Raw genomic sequence first — 19,281 nt, forward strand, 5'->3', positions numbered from 1 at the left:
GTTCAGAAAAATGGGCTGAGAAGAAAAATATATATCAGCCCAATGTTCACTTAAGGATCCTCATACATATATAACGATAAAAAACAGATTTATGGTGCTGAAAGTAGAAACAAAAAGAGTTGAAAAGTAAAGTTGGAGCTTTAAAATTCCACACAGTATTAATGTATGAAGTTATGATCTGCCCCATTTACATGTTCTGAGACCTGCTAGTCCCCAAAAATCTGGTGAGTGTCCTTTTTGGATAATTGTTCTGTTCTGAGACCTGCCAGTCCCCAAAAATCTGGTGAGTGCCCTCTTTGGATAATTGTTCTGTTCTAAGACCTGCCAGTCCCAAAAATCTGGTGAGTGCCCTTTTTGGATAATTGTTCTGCTGTAGAATTCATTTTTCTATAGATGTGATAACAAGAGATAAAGTTAAAAGAATGTTTGATCTAAAATAATCTGTCAAGAATCAGTAATAGTGTATGATTGTGGCATCTTTGAGACTCGTTAAACCAGTTAATGACATTTAAAAAATCTCAAAAAAATTGAAGAGATCAACAATCATATTCCAAAACCTAACCTAATAAATTTTTAAAAAATATTAAGAGTTCAACATAGTTATTTGTGCCCCTGCTCATCCCAATTTTTTTAATTTTAAAACACGATAATCATTAAGGTATATAATGAGCCCATCCCCCATAGATTCCATCCTCTAATGAAGCGCTGTCAAAATATGACCATGAAATTTGGTGGTTTATTTCTTCTTCAGAGATGTTCCTATGATTCTGAATTGTTTCCTTATACGGTAATAACGCATGAATCACTCCTATTCCAGTAGTAAATAAGAATAAGATCAGGAGTTAAAGATGCATCCATAAAATAGCTTTATTCTTGGTAATCCAAATTCCCCACCAAATGAGAGTAGGAATATTTCTTACAACTTCCCTTCTTTATTCATCCCACCCATTCTTCCAAACTTCCCTAAAACCATGTCCTTGTCAATGCACATTGAATCCCAAAATATGTTTTGTTTTTTACCAGATGTTTAAAGCAAAAGGGCACGACAAGAATAAATGAAAGGTTGATCTTGTCTTATTTTTACACAAAATACACCATCTAAAGCCTTTGTGCATTTTTCACAGATTATCCCAAGTATCAAAACAAATATAATAATTTGTATTTTAAAAAAAATGTCCTTCAAAGTTTTATAATTCAAGGTGTTATTTTATACATTATTTTTTTAAATGATTTTATTTGGTTTATATATGGGAGATAAAGAGTACATAAGTATGATAGTTTATATGATACTATAATATAATAATTTATTAATTTTTAAAAAATGCGTCTCTCAGAGTTTTATAATGGAGGGTGTTATTTCATAAATTGTTTAATTTTTAGTGGTTTTTTTATTTAGTGTAGTTTTTCATTTGATTAAATATTTTGTTATGGTTTTATTTCGATGAGAAAGATATTATTAATTTCTAACTATTCTAAATTAAATTTTATAAGTTTAATATGTATTATAATATTTTTCCTGAACAATTTTTTTACAGAACAAATACGGAAAACCGTATTAATGTATGTAGAAGGAATATCTAATTCACTAAATATTTGTTTAATTTTGTAAGATCTATAAAATTTTGTACTAGTATTTTAATTTTGTTTTCTTTGAGAGTTGATTTGTTATACTATTCGAAACATAAAAACAATTAATCCCCTATTTCAAATTACTTTTCTTTAAAATTTTATACTAGTATTTTAATTTTGTTTTCTTCGAGAGTTGATTTGTTATACTATTCGAAACATAAAAACAATTAATCCCCTATTTCAAATTACTTTTCTTGTGAAGTAGATTTGCTTGTTGCTTCGTCTCATTTTGGACCATTTGAAGGTTTTCTTTAATTATTTGTAGAGTTTCTTGATTCTTCTGTTTATGTGAATCTATTATCTATATTTTAGAATGATTTTGAAAATAAGGTGTGATAGTAGGAGTTAAATATCCAAATAGAGCTTGAAATTGAGACAACTTATAAGTTGTGCGATAAGTAGTATTACACATCATTTTACTCGAGGAAGTCACCCTACCCATTGAGGATGTGTTCCTACAAAATAATAATGACTCCAAACATTTATTTACTATTTCTATTTAACCACGTATATGTGGTTGATATGATGAACTCATAGCTAATGTTGTTCTTGTACTCTTCTATAATTCCTTCCAAAATTTTCCCATGAATTTTGGATTTCTATTGCATATATTACCTTGGGAAATTCATGATGGATATGAATTTACTTCATGAAAACTTTTATCACCTTCTAATATTACATGTACTTTGAGTTTCACAAAAATGTGCATATTTTTTTAGTACATCCACTAGAATGAATATAACTTCCTTACCTTTGATTTTAGTAATATTATAATGAAATCCATATATATTTCTTCTCATATTTCACTAGGTATGTGTAAGGGTTGAAGTAATTTTAAACTTTTAATAGTCTCTCCTCTATTTCTTTGACACACATACCATTCTCTTAGATTTTTTTTATATCTTTATTTTTTGGGGGGCTAAGAAGGTGATAGGTGAACAAGCAACAAGGGATATCAGAGGAGTATGAGAGAGAAGAAAGCGAGTGGGGAGATTGGATGGGGTTGAACTGTGAGATAGGGAGGTGGGGTAAGAGGAGTTGATAAGAGTTTTTAGTTATTATTTTACTTTTCAATTGAAAATCCTTAGGCAGAGGATGATGAAAAACTAAATATCAAATCCCCTCTTAATTATTTTTTTCGAGTTTGAGGACTCAACACAAGCTAAAGGGGAAACACTCCCTAAGAATCAGTAAATATGTCATTAATTCAACAAAACAATATTTTTGCAGATAGATAAATAATAGTGGTGGATATATCACAATTGAAATACATAGTAATTTTCTAGCTATCCAATTGCACTTGAAATATTTGGGACAAAGGATTCTTTCCCTCAAGACTTCAGTTGCGGAGATTGAATCGCAACTAAACTGGAGCTAGAACTCAAAAATTTAAGGCACAATAAGACAGAGTAAAAATTTGGGATCAGCACAATAAAAGTTTGGATTATAATTATAATGCATGAAATACATTCATATGGAGACTGTGGCTCCTTGACCAAGTAAAATAAGTGTTCTTACTATGATTTACATTCACCAAGAGTTGTGGAGTAACTCACTTTCAAACTTCATAACAAATTGTATTTATGCCCCCACCACAAATTGCTCCATGATTCTCTCCTCTTGACCTCTAGGACTTACACCCTCTCATCTAAGCTAAAAACTTCTTCACATGTATATTCAAACATACATTTCAACACATTAATTCATGACATAACAAAAAATTAAGACACAGGAAGGCCGATTTTACATAGAATGTTTTTGTATGTTGCGGAGTACATATTTCAGTAGCAGAATAAATGTTTGACCATACAAATTTCACCAACCCTTCATTAAATGTCCATTTATTCTTAAATTCTTGATGTGTGTTGCGGAATGGGGAGTTTGTACTCCTGCTCAAAACTTCATTTAATTTGTCGTTCATCCTGCAAACAAAACCTGCAACCTGTAAACAGAATCTATTTGGTTGATTCACACGTGTACAACAAGTATGGTTGTTGACAATGTATTTAACACAGTGGTTTGGATTATTTTTCCAACACTCCCTCTTAATCTCAACTAATGCCATTGACAATTCCCAAATAGTCTCTGAGATAAACAAAATTGTCACTTGCCAATGGCTTTGTGAAAATGTCAGCAAATTGTTCATGTGACCTGCAGTCAGGGAAAATTTTAAGGATGGAGAATTATCTTGAAGTTTAAACACATTGGCGAATCTCACTAGTCCCTAATATGCAAACTATAAAAAATTTATTGATGTATTTGTAAAATAGTTCAAATTTATAATGATTTTATTATTATATACTCTCTGTATAATGTTGGCGATTTTTAAGGTAAAATAATTTATATTGTAAAATTTGGGTGAATCATTTATATGAAAAATGGAAATTGGCGTATCTTTTTTTTTTTTGAAAAATCATGAACATTAGCCCACCTACGAATATTAGCCACTAAAATTTTCCATGCCTACAATGTTGCAACACAATTTCACCATTGTTAATAAACTCTCTAATAAAATAATATTTAGCATTAATGTGCTTGGTCCTCTTGTGAAACACAAAATTCTTTGGTAATGAAATTACCTAATTGTTGTTGCAGAAAATAGTTGTTGTTCCCTCTTGGTCGTGGCATAAATCCCTCAACATTATTCTCATCCAAACTGCTTGACACGTTGTTGTTGTTGAGGCGACATATTCAACTTCTGCTATTGACAATGGCATTATTGGTTTCTACTTGGAGGCCCATGAAATGGCTCCCGAGCCTAAATGAAAAAAATATCCTAACATGCTCTTTCTATCATCAAGACTTCACTCCCAGTCATTGTCAGTATAACCAACTAAACTAAAATCATTTGTTGCAATGTAAAAAATACCATACTCTTTTGTCACATTGACATACCTTAGAATCCTTTTGGTTGCATGCCAATGTGTCTCCTTGGGTGTCTCCGTGAACCTTGACACTAGGCTTATTGCATCAATTATATCTGACTTAGTTGCTGTCAAATACATCAAGCTGCCCACCATACTTTTGTATAATGTCAGATTGACATTACTGCTGCAATCTTCTTTGCTCAACTTCAACCCCATGACAGTTGGAGTTGGTGCGGGCTTGTTGTTCTACATATTAAACCTCTCCAAAATGTCTGCTACATACTTTGCTTGAGAAATAAAAATACCATTTTCTTTTTGCTTTACTTTTGTGCCAAAAAGTACCTTAACAACCCCAAGTCAATCATTTCAAACTCACTTTCCATGACTTCTTTGAAATCAACGATGAGGAAATCATCATTGCCTGTAAAAATCAAATCATCTACATATAAGACAACATTAAGAAGTCACTCTCTTTGATATAGAGAGTAGCTCACCCTCACATTTGTCAAAGCCATTGTCCAACAAGTAAGCATCTATCCTGCTCTACCATGCACGAGGTGCTTGCTTCAGCCATAATTAGCTTTCCTCAACCTATACACCTTGTCTTCTTGGCCTTCTACCTCATGGCCAAGGGGTTGTGTAACATATACTTCCTCTTTCAGCGATTCATTCAAGAATGTTGATTTTATGTCCATTTGATACACTTTCCATTTATGTTGCATGACAATCAACAACACTGTACGCATTGTCTCCATCCTCGCGACTGGGGAAAATGTCTCTGCATAATCTCTTCCATGTTGTTGCTTGTATCCTTTGACAACTAGCCTTGCTTTATGCCTTTTAATCTTTCCTTCAGTGTTTCTCTTGGTCTTATAGACACACTTCACTCCAATAACTTATTTTCCTTGCGGAAGGTCCACTAATTCCCACGTGTCATTCTTTTCTATTGCTTCTATTTCTTCCTCCATTGCCGCAACTCATTTTTCTTCTTTGACTTCATATTCAAAATGGATTGGGTCATCTACAAGAAAAAACAATGCAAATAATGAATTTAGACCAACACTATTATCAACTTCATCTTGCTCATAATTTCACTCAAATTTCTGAGTTTCTGTCTTCTTATTCTTGCGGAATATGGACTTGACATGTCACTCGATGTTGTGCTTGAGGTAGATGATGTTTCTGGTCTTTGTGGTGTGCTTGGAGTAGTACGTTCTTGATTGCGCGACGTTTTCATATTGATTATTGATGGTGTCACTTGTTGACTGCTTTGTTTAGCTTGAATAGGAGTAGAAGGAGTCATTGTTAAGGAATTACTTGTTGCAGTAAATTCCTCTTTGTCTTAATGTGATATACATGTTTTCACATTGATTTTTTTCTCTAAACTTCAATCCCATGCTTCCTCTTCTATGAACTGCACATCTATGCTAATTATGACATTCTTGGTTGATGGATTGTAGAGCTTGTATGCCTTGGATTCATCACTATATCCAACAAATATGCCTTTCTCCCCCTTGATGTCCAACTTCTTCCTTAATTCATCGAGGCAGGTGCATAAGCCACACATTCGAACACTCTCATGTGAGTGACACTATGCTTTCTTCCACTCCATGCCTCTTCATGCACCACATTCTTGAAAGTTTTGGTTGGACACATATTAATGATATATGTTGTGAAAGTGACAGCTTCAGTCCAATAGTCATTTGGCAAATGATTTTCCATCAACATACTCCTTTCCATTTCCATAATGGTCCTACTTTTTATTTTTGCGACTCCATTTTGCTGAGGTGTATACCTTGTTGTAAATTGCTTGTCAATTCCATGCTCCCTGCAAAAATGTAGGAAATAATTTGAGATGTATTTGCCACCTCTGTCAATCCTCAAGACTTTGATGTAGTGTCCACTTTTCTTTTGAACAAGAGCTTTGTATTGGCGAAAGCGTTCAAACACTTCACTTTTCTATTTTACGAAGTAGACCAATGTCTTCCTTGTATAATCGTCTATGAATGTCAAGAAATAGTAGTTGCCACCAATTGATGGTTTCTGCATTGGTCCACATAAATTTGAATGGGCAATTTCCAAGGGTCCTTTAGCCCTTATTGAGTTTCCTGATAGAAATGTCTCTCTATGTTGTTTCCCAAGATGTATCCTTCACATAGGTTGTCTAGTTTTTCTATGAGTGGCAATCCCTTCACCATGCCTTTCCTCTGTAGAAAATTCAAACCTCCAAAGTTGAGGTGACCAAATCTCAAATGCCATGACCAATTTTCATCTTTGATTTCTGCTTGAAAGTTTACTTGTGTGACAGTTGCAACTTTTCTTTCATCCTCTTGTGAATTCATTGACAATTGTGCTCGGGCACCTTCTTCCTTCAAATATGATTTTATCTTTAGGGGAATCGTTTTATTGCTTTTCATCTAAACTTTTTCAATCAGATGTCTGCTTGGAGACTTATCCAAAATTGTGTGAGTTGTCCAACACTTATGAGGTTATGCTTCGAACCAAGAACAAAATAAACATCTGAAATGTACTTCTTCTCCCCCTTCTTTGTTAGAATGTTGACTCTTCCTTTTCCCATGACAAAGACTTTGCTATCAGTCCCTAATGTCACTTCAGATTTCACACTTTCATCTAAATTGGAAAACATTTCTATGTTCCCTGTCATGTGATTGTTGCACCCTGAATCTAGAAACCATACATCCCTTTGTTTTTCTTGTGCTACATTACAAGCTAAAAACATGCTATCTTGGTTTTGATTTTCTTTTGTGAAATTTTCACTTGGTTTGTTACTTATGTCATGTTTCTTCTTTCTACATTCATTTGCATAATGACCATACTTCTTATAATAATGACATTGAACTTGAGATTTATCATATCTCGGACCTTATGCTTGATTTTGGCTTGGGCCTTGACTTGAATTTTGATTGTTGCCCCTTCCACTTGAGTTTGAAGGGTTACCTCTTCCACCTCTATGTGGGATTCTTCCTCTTCCTCTAGCATTTGATCTCCCTCTGCCTTGACCAAATGAAAATTTTGTCTTGAAGGCATGCTCCAATGAGGAGTTCGTTGCTTTGGTTAGTCTATGTTCATGAGAAACCAGTGATGCATGAAACTCATCCATTGAAAACTGTGAGAGATCCTTTGTCTCTTCTATGACCACAACAATGGCATCAAACCTTGCTGGCAGACTTCTCAAAACACTCTCAACTATTCTCCTTTCCTCAAGTGCCTCACCATTAGAGACTCTTTCATACAAATTGTCTCAAAATCACTCCTTAACATTTGTAGTTTTGTTGTCTTCACTTTTTCCATGCCTTGGTATGTTGTCTTGAGGGTATCCCATGTTTGTTTGGACTTCGTTGTTGCTGCAATCCTTGGGAAAATACTTTCATGAACTGCTTGAAAGATACAGAATTGGGCTTTTGAATCCTTCTTCCTATTGTCCCTCAACAAATCATTTTCTCCTCTTGACCTCTCATACTTACACCCTCTCAACTAAACTGAAAACTTATTCACATGTGTATTCAAACATACATTTCAACACATTAATTCATGATAGAACAAAACATTAAGACACCACATGAGTGCAAATAAAAAAACACAATGTGCAAACAAAATCTACTTGGTTCATTCACACGTGTACAACAAGTAATCTACTTGGTTGATTCACACGTGTACAACAAGTATGGTGGCCGTGGGTGTATTTAAAGCGGTGGTTTGGATTAATTTTCTAACAAAACTACCCTAACTAGTGAAAATTTAGGACTAACATTATGAGATTGTATAGAGAAATAACATATATTAAATTTTAATTGAGTTAAAATTAATTATTCTCAAAATAAATTAATTATTAGTTATGAGAAGCTACCGTATAGGAGTGGCCATGCTAAGGATGAAACGATCCAGCAAAACCTAATAACGTTGCATCCAAAACCCTAAAGAAAATTATATTTTATGATGAAAAATAATAGATGGGTATACTGGAGTAGACTTTTGTAGATAAAAGAGAATTTATTAAAATATGTATAGGAAATTTTTGTAGTGATAGAAAATCTATAAAATAGGAATTTAAAGTATAGTTTATCCGAGAATTACCCTTTTTTTTTACTATGCGAAAACTTATAAGAAATTAGAGAAATAATTGAACTCCTCGTACAAGAAAATATACAAGAAATACCGGAAGAAAAGGTCTTTGAAAGGAAATTTCAATATATATAGATGGATATCTGGCTATTTTGTTGTTTTTCAATAAATAAAAACAACATACATGAAAATAGGATGCTAGCTATGTAGAACCCAAGTCCTCGTACAAGAAAAGATCCAAGAAAGACCGGAAGAAAAGGTCTTTCCAAGAAAGGAAAATTTTCAATAAATAAAAACAACATACATGAAAAAGGGGAGATGCATACATGAAAAAGGGGAGATGCTACTATGTAGAATCCAAGTCGTTTCGCAAAAGATTATCCCAGAAAAGCCTTAAAGTCAAATCAAATCAAATCAATGTATGCGCAGGAAGATTTTAAAATGTAGTGTCCTGCAGTACGATATAATGCTCAGCTCAAATGTGGAGGTGCTTCTGAACTTCAAAGATGGCCCCCGCTGACATCTTGAGACAATGGGTTTCTTCCTCTGTCAAGTGGATGCTGGCAACGCCCAGTATCCCTCCTCTTCCCAGCTGAGCAGGAAGGCTCAGGAACACCTCCTCTTCGATACCGTGGAAGTCCTTGGCCATCACCGAAACGGGATGAACCCTCCTCTGGTTTCGAATCACACTTTTCACCAAGTTAGCAGTTGAGTATCCTATAGCCCACGAAGTGTACCCCTTCAATTTGATAACCTCATAAGCACTGTTCACCACGGCCTGGTGAATGGCTTCCAGATGTTCTTTCTCATACGGAATTTCCTGCTTGTCCAGGAAGCTCAATACTGGGACGCCCCCCACGCTGATGCTCGACCACAAAGCCACCGAGCTGTCGCCGTGCTCGCCTACGATGTACGCCTGCACGTCCTGCGCATTCACGTCCAGATGATCTGCGATCATGGAGCGAAAGCGCGAGGAATCGAGGTTGGTGCCGCTGCCCATCACTTTGTTAGACGGCAAACCAGAGAGCTTCCACGCGATGTATGTCAGTATGTCCACTGGGTTTGAGACGATCAGCAGGATGGTGTCGGGGCTGTATTTCACGAGCTGCGGCACGATGGACTTGAAGAGATGGAAATTGCGCTCCACCAGATTGAGGCGCGACTCGCCATCCCGCTGCCTGGCGCCGGCCGTGATGACGCAGATGTCGGAGCCCGCCGTGATGGCGTAGTCGGTGCCGGCCACTATCTTGGTGCGGGGCAAAAAGGCCGGCGTGCTGTAGATCCAGCATTTCGCCCCGCAGCTTGTCGGCCTGGATGTCCACCAGAGCGAGCTCCGTTGTGAGCTCTTGTGTGAGGATCGTTTGCGAAACTGCCATGCCCACATTTCCGACGCCGACGACGGTTATCTTTGTGTTTCGGGTGCCAGGAGAAGGCGGAGCGGCGCTGTGGATGGACTTGAAGAAGGACCCGGCCATGTCAATGCCCAGAGATGACGTTGACGATGAATGGGCTATTGAATGCTTTTGCAATCGCTTCTCCATTGTAAGTTTCGATGCCTTGGACTCTCGAACTGTGTAGGGAATCTGCAATTGATGGGTGAGGAAGCTGTTACTACTCATAATAAGTTTGGCTGCTAAATCGATGCCCTTTTATTGGCGATGCTGTGAAGTGAGCGGCAAGCCAACACGAAGCAGAAGGATGACGCCGGTGACTTTGTCTACGGGAGACGGCAGCCACTGAACAAACAGTCGCCTTTATCCCCGAGAGGGTATCAAGGTAAGAGAATGTCGCCTTTAAAATACAGACACATGAGGTTACCATTACCAACTTTCAACCAACAGAGAGTTTTAAAACCCTTTTCTTGCTGTGTAAATTGAAAGGAGGGCCATATTTCTCATTAACGCAAAAGAAAATTTGGTTCTACTCGCCATGCAAACGTCATCTTAGACGTCGATGCAGGTTCAGAACGTTCTGGACATTCTGCATATTCTTGGCATCCAAGTCAAAATGGCTTGGAACACACGTTTGCTTTACGAGGACGAACTCTTCAGTATTAACTCATGTATGTTTTTGACAAACCTTTCCAAACTGACTAATTTATAATTTATAATCTATAATTATATACAGCCGAGTTTGAACCTAGTGTCACGTTTTCCCTGATGTGAACAAAATGGATAAATTAAAGAACTTTTATAGATATTTTGAGAAGTACAAGCATCCCATAGGAAAATGAATTTAAAACCTTATGAGAAGTGGCAGAGAATTATTTTTTATATTGAGGAAACGCTTCTTGCGAGGAAAATCTGCACGAGTCTATGGTTCTACTTCTACGGCATAGTTGTTGGGGTTTTTCTGGTCTATTTCTAACTACCTCACCGCGTGCATTTAATCAAGAGATTTAAGGCGCAGCTCCGTTTAGTCTTAGCTGATGTTCAGTTCGGTTGACCAATTCCAATGTCCATAAGTTTCGAAAATGAATGTAAGTCTCAGTGTGCATTTAAACAGGAGATCCAAGCCGCAGCTTCTCCTACATGGTATCTATGGCCGTTGAACAATCACTGTCTTCAAAACTATAAAAATGATACAGAAAATTGGAACAGAAAATCAGAAAATTGTATACTCATACTCATAATTATCTTTAATATTATTTGAAATGTTTTTGCCGAAAATGAACAAATTATCTTTTATTCAATGTTGCTACCATAATAAAAACAAATAGAGATTTTGGTTCATGTCTTTTCCTAAACTATCATGGAGGTTGAATCTCAATGATTATAATAAAAAAAACTGTGATCCATATTATATTAAGAAGAGTTTTTCGGTAGAAATTACATAAGAGAAAATTTTGTCGATGCATTTCGAACCAGCTAGTGTGGTTCATTATCAAGGCCAGATGAAGATGCAGATCATGGCACGGGCTTAAACAGAGTGCGATCGTCTGCATCTTCCTCTGGCCCTGATGATGAATCACACTAGTTAGTTCAAAACGCGTCAGCAAAAATTTTCTCCTATGTGATTTCTACCGAAAAAACTCTTCTTAACATAAGAAAATTATCATTTCCCGCCATTAAATTCGTATCAGTTTAACAACTTATATAAAATATAGATTGACAGGTTGTTATCTAACGGCAAGCCTCTCATTACCCGGGTTGACGTGTTCGCAACCGTAACTGACTTACTTCATCTTGCCTCATGTGTCTCGATGGGTCCACACCTCCGCTTTATCAATACTCCCATTTGTTGGCTCTTACTACCCTTGTTTCCACCATGGCAGCCTAGAGTTGAGTTAGCCTCAGTCTCCCTTTAGCGATGCAAATGGTTACCTCCCAAAGACAGATTCTGAGACAAAAATTCTCCCGTCAAATGCCGCTAGATTCCCTCTCTAATTTGGGTCCTGCCTTCCACTGCCTAATGCTGTGATAAGCTAACTCACATGGGATTTGGTTCTTCTACTAGTGAATGCATGATCTCCACATCATCCAAGCCTTCTCCACACTACAGTGTTGCCACACCATCTCGATCCTTGTCAGACCTGTGTGATCTTTTGCGGGCTTCTAGGATTGTAACTTTTGGGCAAACGCCATCCCTGACTCTCTCTCTCTATCCTTGATCTCTCAAATTAAGTCTTAACTATTTGATACATTTGCCTCGCGCTCGATCATACGGCTAGTAACTTAGCTTTTAAATTGATCCTCGCGCGACCCAACACATTCATCCAAGTTCATGGATAGGGTTATCAGGCTGAGGATATGGGCCTATGTATTTCTCTCACTCTGTACCTTACACTATTTGTGAAGGATTCATCCATGGCTCGGCTATGGTGGTTCTAAAAACATTTGGACTTATGCCAGAGTCTAATTGTAGCCCATAAATGCTTATGAAGTACACTGTGGTGCTATCCCTTCTAAGCTTCCCACAAGACTACCATATTAGGGTTCTTGATGATACGAATATAAGGCATGGTTCAAGAACTTGTCCATACAGACCAGGGGCTTGTCCATTTAGGCCAGGGAACTACCATTTTGTCTCTTACAGTTCTACAGACCCTCAAGTCCACAATGTCAAACTGTTGTAGCTGCTTCAACACCCTCCAAAATTTTGGTTTACACTCAATTTCACATCCTTTATTGGTCGTGTTCATTGTTGTCACAAACACTAAAGCTTATCTCATGAGCTTTCTTGTAGTGCTTTGTTTCCTTTTGCATGTTGGGTTAATTGTCCTCTTTTGGCATGTTTGGCTATTGTGCAATATTTGCAAGCTTATTCTGATGCTTTTGAAGGTACATCTTTGTGTATATGAGTTGTACTAACTATGTAAACATCTGTCGCACTCATACACAAAGTCATGAGCACTATCTCACAAGTGTCGTCACGGTCATCCCAAAGTCTATCTCAAGTGTCGAATTTGTCATATCTTGTCGTAAAGCAGATACGCGAAGGGGGATGCTTTGTTCATGTGTTTGGATGATCTATGTTTTTCTTTCGTCAAAGTATTCTAAGTGTGTGATCATAGTCAAGGTTCATCATAGTTCATCACCTATCTTATCAATCCCACACTTAGCCATTTTTAGAAAAACTTCCTGACCAAACAACCTAGCCTCTTCGGGCCTCTCCTAAGTTGTGCACTGTGTAGTATCAACCCTCTAGATGTGACCTTGGTACTTGGCACTGCGCAATGCGCTGTTCCTGTCTCCTAAGACTGTTGCATTGCACAATTTTTGTGCCCAAGTCTTAACCTTGACCTTAAGAATTTCGCAGTCTTGTCCTCCAGCCTGACTTTAACTATGCACTTCGCATCCTCAAGTCTCAAGCTCAACCCTTGAGTACTTGAATTGTGTAGTTGTGCAGAAGTCCAACCTCCCTTGACTCCCAAAACTGCACAGTTGGCTCTCCCAATGTCCATTCCCTCAGCCTGACCCCACTGGCTCTGGAAACTGCACAGTCTTTTCCTTGAAGCCTCCCCAAGTTGCGCACTGCACAGTCTCAGAGCTCAAGCTTTCCCCCTAGCTGTTGGAACTACGCATTACGCAATCATTGCGTCCCTCTTCCCAACCTATCACATGTTCCAAGCTCAGTTGGTGGATCAGAATGCATCATCTTAGACTAGGGGGTTTTTGGATTGATTTCATCTCGTCATGAGTGAATTGCAAGAACAAGTACCCTATCATGTCATGGCAAGATGATGGAGAAGGAGAGAAAGGAAGGAACCATGCCCAAAGACTCTTTTGTAGCTGAATTGACAAGTTGATCAATCAAGACAAAGTGGAGAGACACAAGTTTGTGACCACTATCCAAGACTGAAGATCATAGAAAATTCTACATCTCCAAGCCATGCAGAGGTGAAGAGAAAGCATCTTCAAGAAGACATCCAACACTTAACAACAACAGGGACTTGGCATTACCACATCATCAAGTAGTCCACGTTAGTTGTGTCATGTCATGTCATGAGTGGTCATATGCCACATCACTATTTTCGATCATGTATATTGTATTCAAATGTATTGTAAAGTGGAAGTCCAAAGGACACACATGTAATATAAATAGTCATGTAAGTTGAAAAGTCATGGAAGTCCAAAGGACACACATGTAATGTAAAGAGTCATGTAAGTTGAAAATTCATGGAAGTGCAAAGGACACACATGTAAGGGCAGTCAAAGAGTCGTCATTGTGTTGTAATTTTATATTTTTTATAAAAATGATTTATTTAAAATATTGAATATTAGTTTTATATCTCTATTCCTATTAAAGGAAAGTCAAATTATTAAATTAAACCACCATAATCTAAATGCATCGAGATATGTGAAATGTCTAATATTTTAACCTGCCTCCCCCACCCTGTAAAAAGTTGTTTCATATTTACATTGATTTAAATTTACAAGAGGAAAAGTCAATTATGTTCATTTAAAAATTATATAAATTATGCACATAGTTTTGAAATTTAAAATAATTTTAATTGTTTTTAAAATCAAAACCATGGGAGCAAAACCAACAACAGTTTTATAGAGATTTGGAGAAACATAATTATAAAGAGGAAAAATATACGAGAATAGAGAATTTGGATAAATTCTTAATCCATATAATTTATAGAAGTAAAAAGGGAAAGTAAAAGATATTTTACCAATCATGGCAAAACAAGACATGGATTTCAAAACAAGGCATAAAATTTATCTTCCTCCATGTTGACACAAATGAATATAAATTATATAAATTATCTACATAGTTTTGAATTTTAAAATAATTTTAATTATTTTTAAAATCAAAACCATGAGAGCAAGACCAACAACAGAGATGTGGAGAAACATAATTATAAAGAGGAAAAATGTACGAGAATAGAGAATTTGGATAAATTCTTAATCCATATCATTTACAGAAGTAAAAAGGGAAATTAAAAGATATTTTACCAATGCAAAACAAGACATGGATTTCAAAACGAGGCATAAATTCTTATCCAAATATTTTATAGAAGTAAAAAGGGAAAGTAAAAGATATTTTACCAATCATGGAAAAACAAGACTTGGATTTCAAAACAAGACATGGTTTTCAAAACCATGGGAAGGAAGTTTTATGAAATATGTCTATGAATTTGATTTATTCATAAGTATATAAAATCAAGGTAAAACAAGACATGGTTTTCTACAAGAGACATGGTTTTTCAAGATACCATAGGCATAAATGATTTTCTATGGAAGTATAGAAATATGGCTTTACAGGTTAACAAATATTTAGAAAATATTTTTATCAAAATATTTTATTCCGATATAATTAAAAAATTATATTTTTGAAAATTAAATAGTGAAAAAAATCATTGGTAAATCCAAGCATTGGAGCTTCAAAGGACAAAAAGATGAGTCAACCAGATTATAGACATGATTTTAGCATCTGAAGAAGGGACAGATAAACGGTGATTCTTATTCAGATTTAGAGGTGGAGATATCAGCTTTCAAAGGACACCTAGTAGCAGAAGATCAACAAATTGGGATCAAAAGTGTAGTTTTCCAGCAGACAGTTTAAGCAGCTCAAGAGTTCAAGGCAAATGACTTGAAAACAACTCCAATTTTTTTACAGTTTTTTAGAGATTGTTTTTTTTTTTGTTCATATTTTTATTCCAAAAATCTAGACATAGTTAGCTCGATGTGATTTTCTATATATTCTTTGATTTGTAATGAACAGTGGTTGGATTTTGATCCCAAAACCCTATCGCTTTGTAAAACTTTTATTATAAAATTCCTAATTTAAATATTCTAGCTCCAGTTCATGACAGGATTTGTTTTTCCAATGTTTTCATAATTTATTTTTACACATGTTCAAGGTAACATAGGAGACCTAGGTAAGAACAAATTGAGTGTCAATCTCTTTGAAACCCCCTTGCCAAGTCATAATCATTTAAAGAGATTAATTAACTGAACTGTTTGTCTTGGTTAATTCCTCCACATCTTTTAATTGTTGCCTTTTGTCATCTCTTGAATGTGTTTTGTTTGGCTGTAGAAATATTTTATATGCGTCTAGTATGTCTAGTTGATTAAGTATTCAGTATGACTACTTAATTACAATGAATTTTCTTATATTTTTCTATCCAATTCTCTAAAAATCATGTTATCTTGTCAAATTAGATGTTGGCACTTTGACCAAGGACTCTGCAAGAGACAGATTTATTTATGGAAAGAGATTGTACAATCATTAGCAACCACCTACAATAAATTATATATCTAGACATTGCGCTCCAGTGACAGTGAACAATGTTAAAAAAAAGCCTCATAACACTTGAGGGAGCCCCCTCTAGTTCAAGAGCCAGCTTGAACCTAAAGACTGGTCGAGTTGGTTTCTCAGCGTAGTTTTGTAGCCAAGAACTTCCTACGAGAAACAAGTACATTACCTTAGTTGTATATACTCCCTCATTATATTTGTAAAGGACTTTTCACCTTGGCTTCTCCCACAAGGCATTAGAGAGATCAGCTAGTTCTTTGAGGAATAATGAGTGGCTCCAATGCTCCACTACTGGGGCTAGTGGTGTACGTTATAAACATGTGTCTTGGAAATTTTACTTAATAACAAAAGCCTTCAAGGCCATCACATTCTTCATGCATGGAATATGAATGTTTGTAAGACTATTATGCAGATGTTTGTATTTCATGTTTTTTTTTCACATGTGATAAGATAATTGAACTATTTCAGTTATTTTCGAACTTATCTTGTTGATAATGTGCTGTAATGGTTGCTATTTTTGTCCCATCCTTGTGGACTATTCCGTGGGATATTAGACAAATCTTTCTTTATTTGTTGATTGTAAGAATCATCGCATCCGTTGTGGACTATTCCGCTAGATGTTAGACAGACCCTTCTGGTTCATGTGTGTCTCTTCTTGGGTGGTACTATTAGCTCTCACTTATAGGCTCACTTTTCTCCCCCCACTATAGTAAAAGAACCTTGACAAAGTTGTAACTTAACACTCATCAAGCACACCTTCTTTCTTTTCAAAGATACCATGACATCCCTCTCTCTTGCTGACAGTTAGAGCTAAGGAAAGTCTTTAAGAATTTAGCAATTGGGCCTTTATACTGGATGGGAATCCTACACCAAATGGTGTGAGGTCTAATTGGGACTTCACATTAGGGAGATCCCCTTAACGTTAGTGGGTCCAGCACCGTCAACATTTATGGTGCTAGAAGGAGGGAAACCGGTCTTTTATGGCTGATAACCCTGATAAACTCATCGACCCCAACATATCATCTTCTGGTCAAGGAAACAACATTCATTGCACCTCCCATACTCGTGTTTCTGAAGTTGGTGACTCTTCTCAGCCCAATCCGTGAAACCCCATATGATCAGGTTCGAGCCATCCGCCCTATAACCCGTCAATTTGCAAAATTTATTGAATTGATCCTAGGAATAATCAATCTTCCATATTCTCTGAAGAAGAACAAGACGTGGGATAATGGTTTCTACTCTTGAAGATGTGGTTCTTGCCACTCTTGAAGAATTAATAGACTCTGTGGAAAGGGAATAAGAGCTTCCACTCTTTCATGGTGGTGACGAAGATAACATTGTGCTCTCAGACACAACTTTATGCAGGTTCGGCGAAGAAGAGGAAAAGGAAGAAGAGACATCAAATTATAACAAAGAAGAGGAGAAAAACGAAGAAGAATACATGGCAGACCAAGATTTGGATTGGATGACTTAGGTCCCACTTGCACTTTCAGGTGTTCTACACAAGATGCCAAAGCATTCAGAGAAGCTCTTAACGAAGTATGACCCTGATAAAACAGTGAAGGTTGAATACCATCTGGACAACTTTTACCTACATCTATAAACACTTGAGGTACGTCACGATGATGTTGCATGTATAATTTTTCCATGTACCTTGGATGGTAGAGTAGTTTTAAGGTATCAAAACCTTCCTCCAAACTACATCCAAAATTGGAGGGGGTTTAAGAAGATCTTCCTTAAAAAAAATGTTGATCATAAGACCCTTGCCATGTTATTGAAAGAGCTAGGTAATCTTAAGATGGAGAAAAAGGAGAAAGTGAATGATTTCAATCATAGGTTCAACCGCATCATGAAAAATTTTCGGGAAAACACGAAACCTCATGACTCCATTACAATAGATTACTACACTTCTGCCTTTCCAGCAAGAATTGTGTAGTTTGTGAAGCGAACTGTGAAACAAACACTAAGAATAATCGTTGACATATATACAAGTTTGTTTCCATCAAAGAACAACTCATCAAGTAGGTTTTCATCAAGGACAACTCATAAGATAGGTTGCCATCAAGGATAACACATAATTCATAATGCCAACAAATTTATTTTTTATTTAAAAAAAGTTGTTATATTTAAAATTATATTTTTATTTAGTTCAAAATTATAATTATAATTAATAATGAAAAATTATTTTTCTCATAGGGAGTAGAATAGATGTGATAGGGTGTATTGTCACTCCGTGATGTGAAGGTCACTAGTTCAAAACTTCATGGACAAAAATCGAACCATGTTAAGGGTTGGTGTGGCCTAGGGTAGGTGCGGTCCCCGAGTGATTTTGATGGCTTAGATGCCCCTGGATCACAGTATTTCAAGCCACAACTCAAGCCTGGAATAATCTCTGGGGAATTCATACCACTTGACAAACAAACAAAAAATAATGAGAAAATATTTTTTTTCCCTAGAAAATCAAGGTAGGTCCACCTGAAGGGACCACACCCCCCTACAAAACTAATTTGATACTAACCCCGAGGATGTCGAGGAGAATAGAATTGGCGACCTCCCAATGGAAAGGTGCTTTAGCAACAAGACCTCAACCAATTGAGCTAACCCTCAAGGCTTAATAATGAGAAAAAATTAAAAAATTAAAAATAATAATATTTTTTCATATGTTTAATGATTTCAAATATTTTTATAGCTATATTAGTGACTAAATAAATTATTTAACCAAAATAGAAAAGGTTTTGATAAAAAAAATAATAAAACTACCAACCCTTTCTATGATAATGATTGTAAAGTCGTTAGAAAATTTGTTACGGATGCTCTTAACAAAATATTAAAACTTGATAAGATAAATACCTACAAAACTCTTATTAAAATAAAGAAAAGATACTATATAAGTAGAAAATAGTTATTGCACACTATGGAGTCCCAAAGACGATAACCACATTAGGACAACATTTCTATTAGTGCCATATGAGACTATTAACTCATTGAAAGATAAAAT

The 19,281-nt window shown here is 36.1% G+C and overlaps 1 pseudogene; it reads right to left on the reverse strand.

The window, feature by feature from the left end:
• Positions 1 to 9,054: 9,054 nt before the first annotated feature.
• Positions 9,055 to 10,075, reverse strand: LOC149223494 (L-lactate dehydrogenase B pseudogene; annotated as a pseudogene).
• Positions 10,076 to 19,281: the final 9,206 nt, after the last annotated feature.

This window comes from Pinus tabuliformis, chromosome Q (assembly GCF_031772625.1).
Source record: "Pinus tabuliformis cultivar Carrire ecotype Pingquan chromosome Q, CPIR1, whole genome shotgun sequence".
NCBI lineage: Eukaryota > Viridiplantae > Streptophyta > Pinopsida > Pinales > Pinaceae > Pinus > Pinus tabuliformis.